Genomic DNA, 15,760 nt, shown 5'->3' with positions numbered 1-15,760 from the left:
CTCAAGTTTTTTCTTTGACCCATCTCTATTATTGCTAGACACCCCATGTACATGACATTTTTCCTGATTTCACTTTTTTATTCATTATAGGAAAGTTTGTCCAAATTGTCCATATTTGTGCCAACATTACTTAAGAATCACTATGCACTGTATCTCAGGTTGGTATTTCCATCTACTCAGCCTACTGTTTCTATTAAAACATAAAGTATATTCTGCTGGAAGGCAAATGTTCTTCAGTTTGTTTTCCATTTACTAATTTGTTTTAGTTCCACTACTTCTTGATCCATCTATTTTCTTTTTGGACAGTGCATGCTTTCAGCTTCATTCAAAGTAGTATAGATTCACAATTCCTTTTCCAACAATTTTGAAGACCAAAGAGATCTCAATAAATGAAAAACTTTTTATAATTCATTGACACCAAAGCCCGACAAGACCTATACTTCATTTGGCAATAAAACCCTGCCCTGAACTTGCCAGAGACTATTTTTAGTCTTCAATGGTCACAATCATTGCGAATGTTCACCTATTTCACTACAACAATATCAATTTGTTTCATTATAGGGTGCTGACCATCTCCCACTAGTATCTAATGTGTGGTGTGGTATATTTACTTTATTACCATTTCAGGAATGAAAGAATCCTAAATTACAAAATACTTCTGCACCCGGAGGGGTTCAGAGAAGTTGATTTATTTTCTTTTATCCTCCCGCATTTCCCACTTTCTAAGAGCTAATACTTGTTTTCCCAAATCTCATACTTTTTGATTTGGGGGATATCTATGGATATTTGATACACATACTTTGTGACTTTGGCAAACTCAGTGTTAGGAAGCACAATCCTTTTAAAAACTTTTTTCTTAAAACAGAAGTCATTACAAATACCCACCCCTGCCAATTATTTCACTGTTCATTGATGGTAAACCACTAATGCATTTTCCCCCAAGAGATAACATTTTTTTTTTGTTTTTGTTTTTAGCTCAGACAGTGTGTAAATGTGGAAGACTTCTTTACAGGCCATCAGTTATTTTTATTTAATTTACTTTTTTTAATCTATTTTATAATCTTTCATGAGATTTGATTAACTATAATGTGGATCAAACTAAAAATGATCCAGGTGATTAAACTTCTGATTGACCTGAGTTTTCCTCAGTTGAATATTCTGGGTATATTTATACACAACCACAGGGTTTATTTTCCTGTTCATCTGTCACATGACTTTCTGTTATTCTGGCTTGATTTCAGAACCTTGGGTGTTAAACCACAGCATCTGAACATATCTTAAATCGGGTACTTCAGAAATTTAAAAATTGTCACAGAATTATCATTTATTAAATGAAATTTTCCACAATAGGTGTCATTAAGTTTAACTGTAAGAGCCAAGGAAAGAGTCCCAAATGAAGGGGAAGGAAAAGCTTCCCTGCTCTAAAATGCTTTTTCCTATGGTAAACCAGTTGCTATGACAGTAGACGCACTCAGAGAACATGTACCTAAGTGCTTAAAATAACCAGAGTACTTTTCCCTTATGAATCAGATTCTGCAAGGAATTACTAAGTCATTTATATGAGAATTGTTTCTGCATCCATAACTAGACCTACATAGTAGGGTGGAAAATATTCCATTGTTTAGGGGTTTTAAGATTTAGCAAATAAAAAAATAAATTTCTAAGTGTTTAACACATGCAGGTATATGTGCCTGTTATCTTAAGAGACTTTCATTTAGTTCAAGTTAAAATAATTTTGAATTCCACGTTTTAAAACCATTTGTTAATCCTCATAACATCAGTATGTCATGAATTAGTGCACTTATGACCATTTTACAAGGGAGTGATTAAAATAAACATGTCAAATATATTTCTACTTTAAGATAATTTTTTCTTCAGAAATAAAAGCAAAGATCTCAAGCTCTTAGCTCCTTGCATAATTGCTAGGTAATATGGCTCCTTTTCTCTGTGTACCAAGGTGTTCTGAATGATTCTTGGAACTTTGCTTTTACAGAGTGCTGACTGGGCAATCAATGGGGTTGAGCACATAAAGAATGCAGGGGAGTGTAATGGTTCTCCCAGAAAATGGGGCATGGCAACATACAAGTAGGGCTTCTTGTGTGTTTTACATAGTTCTAAGTGATCATCTTTGTTGATGAGCATCCATATCACCAATTGCCTTAGCTGCTCTTTCCAATCCAGTCCAGTTTACTCTCACACCTGAATCCTTCCTTAGAGCTTTCCTCATCCACCATTCTTGTGCACATCTTTATGCCAACAGAATAAATGGCCTGCCGGACATGATGTACAAGGTGTTCATCATGAGGCACTAGGGCTATTTCAGATAGTAGTAGTGCCATATTCACGTTGTAATAATGGTCCTTAAAGGGTAATTGGAGAATGCAAAGCAAAATCCTTAAGAGAATATTAACAGTATACTATAGTTGGGGAATTCTGAAAAGTAAAATCATGCTATGGATTTCTCTGTTTCTTGTCTCTCTTTTGAAACATCAATATATCTTGTTTGTGTGCTAAGCACATATTTTGCTAAATGGGAACTTCATTCAAGTTCTTTCATTCCAGAAAATGTATTTATTTATTTATAATTATAACCATTTTTTTCCCAGTAAATATAGCTATCAAAATAGAGGAAAGCTGTTATCACACATTACCTATTGAGCCAGCAAGGGGCTTACTCAGCTTGAGGAGAAATCATCACTCCAGGGTTGGCCCTGACCTCAGGAAGCTTCTTCCATTCTGGGAACCTGAGATGAACTGAGGAGCAAACTCTTTATAAACAAGTCACTTATGTAATGCTGCTTTGAAGATTTGGCATTTGTTGAAAAAAATAAGGATATGTTGGTCTACATTACATATTCAGGATCAAGTATCAAAATGAAATCCTATAATAAGCTTTGGCATCATACCAAATTTGAATTATGGAGGATAAATGTTCTTGGCAATATACTGGAGTTTTCTGGAAGAGAACTGCTATAAAAGAAGTCTCTACAGCAGTCTCTAAAATAATGCTAAAAATCACTGGTTGAAAAATTGAAACATTTTAAAATCAGTAATAAAAAAATAAGTCATCACTTCCCCATATCTTTGGATGGACTTTTGCCAAAGATATATGTTAAGTAATTAGTCATTTCGGTTAAAGTAACTGCACCAGTTGCTCATTTATGTAGCAATTATGTAAGGGTTACAAGTACGGATTATGTTCTGTCTGACTGGCCAATGGTTGGTAGTCCTTGATCCTTGTCCCCACTTACTAGGATCAGATGCTACAGATTCTTTCACTTTTAGGCCAACGTATACTCCCATTGTCTATGAGATGATGTCATAGCCTTACCTTGTGAACCTCCACCCGACCACTATCAAATGTTTTCTTACTACATTTCTATTGAAAATCTAGGCTCATTTACTGTTCGCCATTCAAAAGTTATTAACATACACCTGTATGGCTCCAGTACATGTAACTGTTTTGTTCCTAGCTATACCTTGCACCCTGCCAAGGAACTCTTCCCTAATTTAGGAAATCAGATCCATTAAACAAACCATCTGGCTCTGTTTTCAGTGCTCCTCTGGGCATGGGCTAAGTGCCTTTGCAAATATAGTTGTCAAGAAATTGTGTTAGGGACCTGGACTGAGGAATTGGTATTTGATCTGCAGCAGGGCCAAGATTAGCAGGGCCAAAAAGTTCATATCCAATCAAGGGTCCACCAGTCTTCTAGTTCCTAAATGAGATTGAGAAAGATAAATAGTTTTGGAGAATTGCCTGGACACTACTCTTGAATAACCACATTAGGCCCTTTTTAATTATTTATAGCAAATAGATATAAATCTAAATGAATCTCAAGCTAGCAAGATAAATATCTCAAGTTTGTTGGAAAGAGCTCAAGCTATGGAGATGCTAAATCAGAGACTGAAAGCCATCTTAAGCCAATGAGCAGACCAGACTGGCAGAATCATCAGATCCGTGGGTAGAAGTGAACAGAATCTCAGAACAATAAAGAATTTGGCCCCCCTTTTATGGTAACCTCCTCAGAGTTCAGCAGCCATATAGATCTTTCATGAATAGCTCATGAAAGTGGCAAAAATTAACTTCTGCCTATAATCCATGTTGATTTATCTCATAGTATTTCCTTCTGTTTCATTATTACTAATTTGTTTGCAAGTCTCCCATCATACCAGCTTCCACCCAGAAGCTACAATCTTCTCAATTTTAATCACTTGTTATGAATATTATTCCTGATCTGAATTATTTATTCTAGCAAACATTTCAAGATTTTCGTGCCATTTTTTAACCTACCACAATAAATAATACCAGTATTTCATACACAGGTATCTAGAACCATAACTTGCAGCTGGCATTCAATCATTGCCTATTTCTGCAAGTTCCAGAAGAGCACAGAGACCTAAACAAACCAGCCACTAAAATCAGTTTTCTTATGCCCTTCTGATTTTTCTCCATGCACATATAATTTATACATGCATGACACCATTATCTATGAAGTAAAAAAGTGAAAGCAATTAAAATTTCCAATATTTGGATTTTTTAATCTATACCATACTGTAGTCAATTGCTGGAATATTATTGCATGTATTCCAGTAATCCTTACAAATATTATGAGAAATGTGGGAAAAGAACTTCAATACACATTTAAGTGAAAAGACCAGAATACAAAATCATTTGCTTGCTATGATACCTATATAAATAATATACTTACAATAATACCTTGCTATGATAACCTACATAAAAGTAAATGCACATGGGGTGGGTGAAGGAGAACCAAAAGGATATATAAACCCAATAATAGTGAGTGTGTTAATATAGTATAATCATGAGTCTTTTAGTCCTTACTTTTTGGAAATTTTCTTCATATAGCAATATTGTTTCAACACACAAATTAAGAACACAATATCATATCCATAGGAATGTCTCTTCCAGGACATTTCAGGACATTTCTAAGCCTTGGGTTTTAATATTATTTGTTAGAAATAGAGGCAATATCAGATCTTATGAAAACTGGATTAAGCCTAAGTAAATTTATTGGGTTTCCTCACTGGAATGTTCAGAGGTTGGACCACAGGAGTGCAGAGACTGGTGCAGTACTTGGTGCTGTAGGTTCCATTTCTTTTGATTGTCTTCCTGCTTATATCAGCTTTTGTCACACTTCCTCTCTTGTGATAGAAATATGACTGCAGCAGCGCCATTGTGGTTAAAGAAAGAGCAAGGTCAACTGTTCACCAATCACAAATTCTTTGCTTTTCTCTGATTGGACCACTGTGGAGCAATCACTGAGGCCAAAGGACCAGTATTCTAGATTCAAAGTAAATTATACCACCCACACAGCAATCCGTGGCAGGTTGGTTACTACTGACAATTATTTGTACCCCTCCCTATCAGAAGATCTTACTTTCTCTCTCTTTAACATCAGATTTGGCTCTGACTTACTCTAGCTACTGAAAAACCTAATACCAATGTTCAATGCCAAGCTGTGTTATTGTGGTTCAACTGTAAAGTTGGGTTCTCAAAAGCAATTGTGTTCCTTCTGTCAGAAAGAAGTAGTCAGAGCTAGTGTGTGGTTTGCCACATTCCCTTTTTCCTCTGTTCAACTCCAGAGGCTTCACTATCAGCCTGGATTCAAGAATGAAGCTCAGAAATTATACCCCATTTGATTCAAATGTATGAATTGTCAAGATCATTGTACTGTCATGTGTAACTAATTAAAAAAAAAAAAAAGAATGAAGCTGAAATTGAGAAAAGCCACCATCTACCCACAATGCACACATAGCGGAAGCTATGCCTTTGTTAAAAATGGCTGAGATTTGAGGGCTGTTTGTTACTGTATTATGAAGAAGCAAATCCTGACTGTATTGGAGTCTTTGCTTAGCCATTTCTTAGCTTATGTGACCTTGAAAAAGTTACTTCCTTTTCCTGAATTTTAGTTTCTTTATTGGTAAAATAAAGATAATGTATGTAATTCCTGGTACATGCTCAAAGATGGCAATTATTACTTGTTAATGCTAATAATTATAATTCTCACTCCCACGGGGGATTTTTTTTTTCTAATTTACCTTTGTAATTTTATGGGGGAAAAGAAAAGTGCTGCTATCTGAAAGAGGAAATATATTTATTTTTACTAAGACACAGTTACAGATTCAAAGTTTTGAGATATATACATATGTGTATACACACACATACTGATCATCTGTAGATAAAACAAAGAATTTTAGTTCCTTGAAATATTTTTTAAGAAATAAAAAATATTAACCCACATTTCATATAAGAAAAATGCATTTTCATGCTCAATACCAAGTGTGATATAGTTATCCAATAGTACCATTGGCTTCACTGAAGTAATTTTGTTCTTTCTCTGAGTTATCTATTATTGAAGACAGTCAAGAACAGATATTGAAATAGATTATTTTTCTATTCCATTGTGAAAACCTGTGTGTTCCCAGCATCCCTTCTCACAAAGTGATGCATTCTTCAGTGTGAGAAACAGAAGAGAGGGGGAGGGATTATAGTCAGAAGAATGAAACTCAAAAGTAAAAATTCCACCTTCTCTTTTATTTGTAATTATATCTAGATTTGATTTGAATTTAACTGATTTCATAATCAATAATTATTTTACACCACAGAACACATTTTCTATCTTAGACATCCATCAATGACATCTGGTATCTAATAAGTTATGTCGGATATTGTAAGTTTTATCTTGTTTCGTTTGCTGGTATCTGGTAATTAAGATATGAGGTGGTTGTTTGTCCCATTAGATGAAAAATGTGCTCCCAAGAGAGCAGTGTAAATCATGGTTTGAATACAAGAGTGTTCACACACATTGTTATATAACAAAACTACCTGGAACTTTACACACACACACACACAATTTTGGTTCCTACCCCAGGATTTGTGTAATCTCTGAAAATGAGACTAAAATTTTTTATAGAAAAAATTGATTTTTAAATACCAATCCTGATTAAAAGAAACCAGGGCTTCTTGGAGAAATGGCTGATTATAGAGCTGGGGTGAAGAAAATATAAGTTAAACTGAGAATATTTTGTTGTATCAGAAAGTAGAATGTTACTTAAAGTATTATGGGGATGATTTCAAATGACACAGAAATCTGCTTGAGGTACACTCATTGTCCATAAGAAGGAAAATTTGAATGGGAATATAAAAACTATAGTACGTTATAACCTATTGAATAAAATGAGAATCAATCAATACAGATAAGAAGAAAAGGAGGTGGGGGTGGGGGAGGAAACTTACAACACAATGCCTACTTAATAAATGTAGACAGAAGGATGGAATTAGAAAATCACAAGTTGAGCAAGAATCATCAATAATTGCTCTAACTAATAGGCAATTTTGATGAGGAATAGCATTTTTACACAGTCTCAAAGTATCTTCCCACAAAAACAACAAAGGGAAAATAGTAACTTCACACTGAAAAATCCTGGCAGACACCATCTGTGCTGGGTTGAATGGTGGCCCTCACACAATACATTAATGTCATAACCCCCAGAACCTGCGTATGTGGCCATGTTCAGCAAAAGGATCTGTCAGGATGTAATTAAGCTATTTTATCTTGTGATGAGATCATCCTGGATTACTCAGGTAGACCCTAAATGCAGTGACAAAGAAGAGAAGACATGGACAGAGAGAAAGCAGGGATAGCCAGGTGGAGATGGAGGCAGAGACTGGAGTGAGGCAGCCACAGAATGCTGAGGGCTACCAGTTGCTGGAAGGCACAGGGAGGAGTTCTCTACCATCCAGAGGGAGCAACCCCCACCCCGCCACATCTTGTTTTTGGACTTCTCACTTCCAGACTTTTAGACTGTAAAGATTTCTCTTGTTTTAAGCCACCCAGTTTGTGGTTATTTGTTACAGCAGCCCTAGGAAACTAACATACCACCCTTCCAAATAACACGTTAACATTACCAATAAAGGAATCAAATGTCATGAAAGGGATTCCTGGGAGCTATGCTAAAAAGTTTATTTATTATTCACCAGTATTCCTAATAAAATTGCATAACTTGATTAGTCACAAGGAAATTCAGACAAATCTACTTCTACAAAATAATTAGCCTGTACTCCAGAAAAATATTGAGGTTGTAAAAAATGAAAGGCTGAGGAACTATTCTAAACCAAAGAAAAGGAAAGAGAAATCACAACAAAACACATTGGGTGTCCTTCACTGGGTCCTGAACTGTGAAAAACATTTACAAGAGACATTTTTGTGTGTGTGCTAATTGGTAAAACTTGAATACAAACTATGGATTGGATAATGGTATCAGATTAATTTAAAATTTTATGTTTTGCTAATCATCCTAGGATTATATAAGAGAATGTCATTGTTCTTAAGATATATACTATGAATAGTAAGAAGTAAGGAGGTATCCTATATTCAATTTACTACGCAAATATCACCATAACTAATATTAAAAAATATTTATGCCTATCTGTAGAGAAAAAACGAACACATCTGGTAAAAATTAGCAAATGGTATGTGAGGGTTCTGTGTACTGTTACTTCAACCTTCAATAATTTTGAAATTATTTTAAAATAAAATTGTAAAAACAAAGTTTGTGCTGGATGCAGTGGTACATCCCTATAATCCCAGTGATTCAGAAGGCTGAGGCAGGAGGAGTTCAAGGCCAGCCTAGGCAACTTAGTGAGGCTCTAAGCAACTTAGCAAGACCCTGTCTCAAAAAAGAATTTAAAAAGGAGGCTCTGTGTGGCTCAGTGTTAGAGTGCCCCTACTTTCAATCCCCAGTCCCCCCAAAATAAAAAATAATAATAGATTAAAAAATAACACTTGTTAGGTTATTATAATGTGTAACCAGATATGAAAGCCACTGCATTAGAATTCCTTCATTAAGGCAGTAGTTCTCAAGTGAGGATGATTTTGCCTCCAGGAGGATATTTGGAAATGTAAAAGGATATTTTCAATGGTCTCGATTGCACAGTTAGAGAGAGAAGGGGTCTGGGATGTGCTATTGGCATCTAGTGTAGAGAGACCAGAGATACTGCTAAACATAAAATTCGAAGGACAGCTTCCCACAGCAAGTAATTGTCTAGACCAAAAAGTTGTAGTGTCACTGTTAAGAAACCTTACTTTAAAGAAATCATGCACTCACTACTATCAATCAGTTTCTAAATATTCATGGGAAAAACACCAATATAATATGTTTAAAAATTTTCCATTTTACAAGTAAAATATATTTGCCTTTCAAGACTTAGAAATGGCATATAAAAATGCATACAGACAACCCCATGTCTCACCATGCAAACCTGTATTTTTGTTTTTTTGTGGAGCTGAGGACTGAACCCAGGGTCTTGCATGTGCTGAGCAAGCACTCTACCCCTGATCTAACTCCTCAGCCACACAATGCAGTCAGACAAGAGGAGTGAAGGAAGGAGGAAGCAACGGAGCTCAGCTCATTCATTTTAACAGCAAACAAGTGGCTTTCATAATATTGGACAAGTCCACCAAAAAAAGCAATTTCAAGGCATTAGAATAGATCTGTGAAAAAGATAAATAGCCTTTTCTCAAACTTATGACTATACTCATAAAGCAGTATAAATATATTACATTCATGGGTTACCTGGAGTAATCCATATCACTTCTTTTTAAACTAAAGGAGATTTCTAGTTGCTATATTTTTTAGCATAGGAGAACTACGCAAATATCACCATAACTAATGAGTGATGAATCCCATAGTATTCAGTCTTTGCATAACAAACAATCCCAAAATCTCAGTACTCTCTACAGCAAACATTCATTTCTCACTCTCAGGCCTGTGCACTGGCTGGGCTGACTCTGGTTCAAGTTCAGATCTGCTCTGCATGTCTCTCATGCTGGGGCCAATGGTTACCAGAACAGATGGCTGCCACCTCATTGCAGATCACAGGAGCTCAGGAACCTAGGCCAAACTCTGCAAGCACATTTAAAGCCTCACTCATATCACATCTGCTGATATTCCATTGGCCAAAGCATTTCATGACCAAGCCTAAAGTCACCAGGGCAGGGATTTATGCCATGTGTACTGGGTGACACTGCACTGCCACATGCGCAAGGGTTTGGGTGTATAATCCTGCTACACAGAAGCAGAAAGAACTCAAGAATGACAGTGCAGTCTACAGGGGCACTCCACAGCAGCAGATGTTTCTAAAAGAACATTTCTTATGCAACCTACTCTTACTACATCAAGTCAGGGGCTCGCACTTTTCTGCAATGAACCCACTAGTAAACGTTTTTAGGCTTTGCAGTCCAGATATTATTTGTTTCAACTCTAATGTAGTGTAAAATAGCCATGGAAGATATGTAAACAAAGGACTGTATCTGCCTTCCAATAAAACTTTGTATTTGGGCACTGAAATTTGAATATCAGATAATTTTCATGAGTTATAAGATGTTATTGTTATTTTGATTTTTTTTCAGTTTTTTAAAAGAGTCAAAATGATTCTTAGTTTGTGAACTATTTAAACACTAATGTTCCATCAAGTTTGATTGATCCACAAGCCATGGTTTGACAACCTCTTGATGTAGCCCACGAAGCAGAAAAACAGTTGGCGTTTATTGAACACAGTAGACAGTACAATGGAAAGAAAAGACAATAACCAAGGAATTTACATATAGTTGAGGATGTAGACTACATACATGTAAAAACTAATCATGAATCTGTGAAAAGTAATACATATAGTAACTAGCACAAGTCCTAAGCCATAAGTGATAGGAGATATGGTGTCAGGGAGAATATATTGAGTATAGTAAGCGGGAGAGAATTCCTTGAGGTATTTTATAGGTGAGGGCATGGATTCCCTGGAAGATTACACCATTACTTCTTCCTATACAGAAAAAAAAATAGGGATAATAAGAAATAATAAGAAGGTGGTTCCAATCAACAAATTTATAAATTTGATTTATAAATTCTTTTCTTTCTATAACATTTTAAGAATATTTAACAAATAAAAATTTCATATATTTGAAGTACACAGAGTAATGAGTTCATGCTTACACATTGCAAAGTGAGAATCAAATTTATTATGAAAATCAAATTTATTAACACATCGCCACACATAGTAACCATTTTGCATTTTGTGGGTCACTGATGACCTACTTTCTTGACAACTTTCAACTTAAATGAAAGCTGTATTAAATATTGGTAGTATTGTAAAAGTAATAAATGTAATATAAAAATGTTGAAAAAAGAAACTGAAAGTCACCCTATGGTCCCACCACTCAAGGGTATACTCTGTTGACAGCATGGTATATAGTCTAGAGTTTTCTTTATATATATATATATTCATTCAATATATATATATTGAATGAATATTCATTTTGCACTTTGTTTTTAAATTGAGCAATATATCCTGAAAATCTTACCATACAAATATAAATAGATTTATTTAATTTTAATTGCAGCATAGTATTTTGTAGTATGGATATACCATTACTTATTAAAATCCCTCAAAGATGCATATTTACATTATTTCCAATTTTCTTTTGTTATGTTTTGGTAAACATCCTTGCAATTACATCTTTCTTTTTAGAGCATTACAGTTACACAAAGTAGTTGGGTTCATTTCAACAAAATTATAAATGCATGGAATTTGATTTCAACTTCTATCCCCCTGATACTTTCCCTCTACTCCTACATATGTTCTTCTTCTTCTGCTCCGCTGACCTTCCTTTCACTCTTTTATATATTTTTTGGTTGCTATTTCTACACATACATAAAGATATGTTCCTTGTGGTACATTTATATATGCATATAACATGATTTTATTAAATTCATTCCACATTTCCTTCTCTTTCCCATCCTTCCTTCCTCCCAATCTCCTTTTTCTACTCTACTGATTTTCCCTATGTAATTATGATATCTGACCCCTCCACCCACCTCCTTTGCCTTTTTTTGCTCTAGTTTCCACATATGAGGTAAAACTTTCAACCCTCAGTTTTCCGAGTCTGGCTTATTTCACTTAGCATGATGTGTAAGTACATCTTCATCTGAAGCAACCATTGCTGTCTAAGGAAAAGGATTCTAACAGTGGAATTTCCAGGTCTAAGCATATGAGACATCATTTTCAAAGGTTTTTCTTCTCAATGCTACTTGGTTAAAAAAATTAAAAAATAATTAAAGTTAAGCAGCTGGTTGGGGGGTAAGGTGATTGGCAATATTGACCATATAAGAGTGATATAGTAACATATGTGGCTTTTATTTGCCTATGAACAGGGTGAGGAAGGGACAAATAGGCAGAAGAGAAGAAAGCAGGAGAGAGCAGGGAGGGGAAGCAAGAGGGAAAGAGACACAGTGCTACATTCTGCAGTATTTAATATGAGAATCATCCAAGTTCAGAGAAGACTGACACCTGATGTTGTAATAATCAGGTGTGGTAGTAGCATACAAACAACCAGCCTTTGTGTACTTATTGATTTGAAAATGAACTAAAAGACCAAATACCCTCAAATTCATAACCTATCTAAATGTTGTAACAATTTGGGTAGTAATTTTTGTAAGATATACAAATATGAAACTAATATTGTGTTTTAATAATTTGTAACTCAAATTTATTATACTTACATTTTTTCCTTTTCTCAATAAATCATGAAGAATAGTGTGTTCTCGACAGGGGTTGGTGGGTGTTACCATTTGGTTGCTGTGGAACAAATCACCCCAAACTCCCTGTTGTAGAACAGAAAATCAGTATCACCTCTCATGGTGCTTTGGGTGAACTCCACACACGTGGACAGTTTAAGAACGGGGTTCGTTAAGCAGCTGCAGTCAGATGTTGGCTGAGATCAAAGACCTCTGGTGGCTTCACTGGGATGACTGTCTAAGAAGTCTTCCTCACAGAGCAGGCAACTGATGCTAGTTGTTGACCATGAGCTCTGTATGCAAAGCAGGGTGGCCACTTGTGATCTCTCCTTGTAGTTTACCACCCTTAGAGCCCAGCAGCTGGCTCTAAAAAGGTGTGTCCCAAGAGTACGTGTCCTACCAGTCCCAGGTAGAAGCTGCAAGGCTGTCTAACCTTGGAAATCCCAGAACATTGTTGCTACTGCATTCTTTGGGTTCAGCTAATGACTCAGCATTACCCAAAGGCAAGATAAGAACAATTCGACTTCCCCTCTTAATGGGATAGCACAAGTCACACTGCAGAAGAGCATGTGGACTAGGAGCAATTACTGGGGCCTTTGGAAGACAAGACACAGTTGTCTTTAGGGGAGCAAACAAACCCCCCCCAAAATTGTGGACTAATTTTTCTCATGTTTACATTTTTCTCTGAAGGTAATCGTGACTATTCATAACCTTCTCAAAGGAAGCCAATTGAGGGAAGGAAGAGGGAGGACAGAAAGAGGAGAAACAATCACAGAACCTGGTAGACTATAGTCTATCGCACATTATACAATTTAGTTTATGACCTAATATTACTCCTAAGGTTTAAGAATATTTACTCTCTACTACTAACAGTTAGCTATGATCCACTATGAAATCATCCACATAAAATTTGTGTATATATGTATATATGCGACTAATTCTGGCAGTGTGAACGACTATAAGCTAAATAAAACTGGATGGATACATACACATGTATATAAACATGCTCTGAATTTTAAACAGAAGGGCCTGATTAAATGGGGTTTGCATTTTGGACCACTGTTCCTATTAGATATACTTTTATTTAAGAGAGAGGAAGAAAGAGAGAGAGAGAGAGAAAATGCATGTGCTCTAATCAACTATTAATATTCTGTACACAGTTAGGGGGAAATTTCTTTTTTGACCCCTGCAGCACAATCCTGCATAGTACAGCAACTGATTTCCATCATATAGCATGAAATTTGATTACTTTTTTCTCAGGATATGTAACTATAACTGTTATTGGTCACAAAATTATCTGGTTTTTATTACAGCATTTGTTCTATGACCCCAGAATCCATGATTACCTCAGACAAGCTCTGTTTTGAGTTTCTGGTTATTTATGCTCTGATATGTGCTCTCAGTTTCATAAACTTGTTCCCTCAAGATTTCAGTGAAGGTAGGAAGGGGAGAGTTGGGAATTGGGGAAGGGATGCAAGAATCATGGTCAACTACACCATGTCCACAAACTAGCCACATTCCTTTCTTTCTTTCTTATTCTTTTCTTTTTTTTTTCTTTCCTTTTTTTTTCTAGAATGCACATGCAAATTCAAGATATAGATATATTTAAAAGGGTTTTTTGTTTTTGTTTTTGTTTTTTTGGTTTGTTTCTGTTGTTAAGGTTGACATGTCTTGGCAATCTCTCTTTGTCTAACATGGTCATCTCCCCATGGCCCTTGCTACAAGAAGTGACTTTTGCAATGGAGTGGGTAGTTGTTGCAAGACCCTTCAACTCCCTTACAATGTCCAGTTCCTCATTAATATTTCTTAGTTTTTAGCATCCATTGATATTTATATCCTGAATCAATTATTTCATAGCATGTTGTAAAAATAGTGATTTTTTTTACTACTTTTATTATTTTCTACATTTACTAGGTAAAAATACTTCTGTAAGTAAAGCTTTCCCTTGTCAACCAGGGCTACTTTGTAATGCAAATAAGTTTTTAACAGGAAAAGTAATCAAGTCTTAATTCTTTTCTCTTAGTTACTAATTTTCAGAGCACAGAGATGATACACTACCTTCAGGAAGAAAAAAAAATGAGTTGTTTCTTGCTTTAGCTTTCTCTTTTGAGTATCATTGTAAATTCCAGGATTTTTATTTAATTAGTATGTTTTGATCAATGGCCATTTTTATTAGTTTCGATAGTCAAATCATCCACCTTTGGCCAGTAGTCAGCTTCCTTACTTTTCTGCATAATAATATGATGGAGTCTTGATTTGTCGTTTCCTACTCTACACCATTTATCAGGGAATAGTATTCCAGGACCATTCTCAGTGTTAACTGGGTTGTCATAGCTTCTAGGTTTTTTAAAAAAACATTTTTGAAACATTATTAATTCATAGCTATATTTAAAATTCAAATATATTTGAATATTTGCTATTCAGTATCAAATGTCAATTTCAAATTTTAAATATTCAAATAGTTCAAGTTTCAATTTAATCAAAAGTATCCTATTTCTTTAAAATGTTTTACTTGTGTCTCCTGTCTCTTACAGTGAAAATGATGATCCCTAACAATCTCAACAGTCTTACTTACAAATATAATACATATAATTTTTCAAGTGAGTATCAATATGGCATATTAAAAATGTAACAGGGCTGGGGATATAGCTCAGTAGGTAGAGTGCTTGCCTTGTATACATAAGGCCCTGGGTTCTAATCCCTAGCACCACCACCAAAAAAAAAAAAAAAGAAAAAGAAAGAGAAAACAGGTGGCTAGGACAATGGGCAAGCTGGCTTCAGTCACCTCATCTCTCCTCCTCCCCAGTCCCTGAGAGGAGAGAAGGGAAAGGCCTTCAGCAAGTAGTGAGTGGGGAATGTATTAGCCTGGTAACATGGAACAGTTGGGAAGCTCTGAGCCCCACCCTCCAGGATGAGTGGGCTGTGGTAGCATCCCAGGAGATAGGCCCAAAGATGCACCGAACAAAGCAGATGAAACACGAGACACATGTTTATCTGTGCACAGTGTTTGAGCAGCAACTGCAAGCCTGAGATAGCCAGACGCTTCACCACAGTGATAGAAATGTTTCATGGCAGTTTGGCATCTAAAAAGAATAAATTGTATAAATGAAAAGTATATGCTTCCCTCCCCCACCCTCAGACCATCCAAAACATTTCACTGGGTAGTGTG

The 15,760-nt window shown here is 35.6% G+C and overlaps 2 long non-coding RNA genes across 3 annotated transcripts in view; one reads left to right on the top strand and one right to left on the bottom strand.

Annotated features, from left to right (window-relative positions):
• LOC125618161 overlaps positions 1-15,760 on the bottom strand; it is a 153,460-nt gene that overhangs the window by 4,341 nt on the left and 133,359 nt on the right. Inside the window, exon 6 of one of the 2 annotated variants that reach the window (XR_007349408.1) lies at positions 9,289-10,840. The exons of the other annotated variant lie outside the window; for it this stretch is intronic. This is a non-coding gene — a long non-coding RNA (uncharacterized LOC125618161). Of the gene's footprint in view, positions 1-9,288; positions 10,841-15,760 lie in introns of those variants that run through there. 2 annotated transcript variants of the gene reach the window in all.
• Positions 1-15,760, top strand: part of LOC107138554 — a 91,232-nt gene that overhangs the window by 44,564 nt on the left and 30,908 nt on the right. The gene's annotated exons all lie outside the window — the stretch shown is intronic.

Source organism: Marmota marmota, unplaced genomic scaffold (genome assembly GCF_001458135.2).
Source record: "Marmota marmota marmota unplaced genomic scaffold, marMar, whole genome shotgun sequence".
In the NCBI taxonomy this organism is placed as follows: Eukaryota; Metazoa; Chordata; class Mammalia; order Rodentia; family Sciuridae; genus Marmota; species Marmota marmota.
Note: the sequence above shows the minus strand (reverse complement) of the source record. Positions and strands in the feature narration are given on the sequence as shown.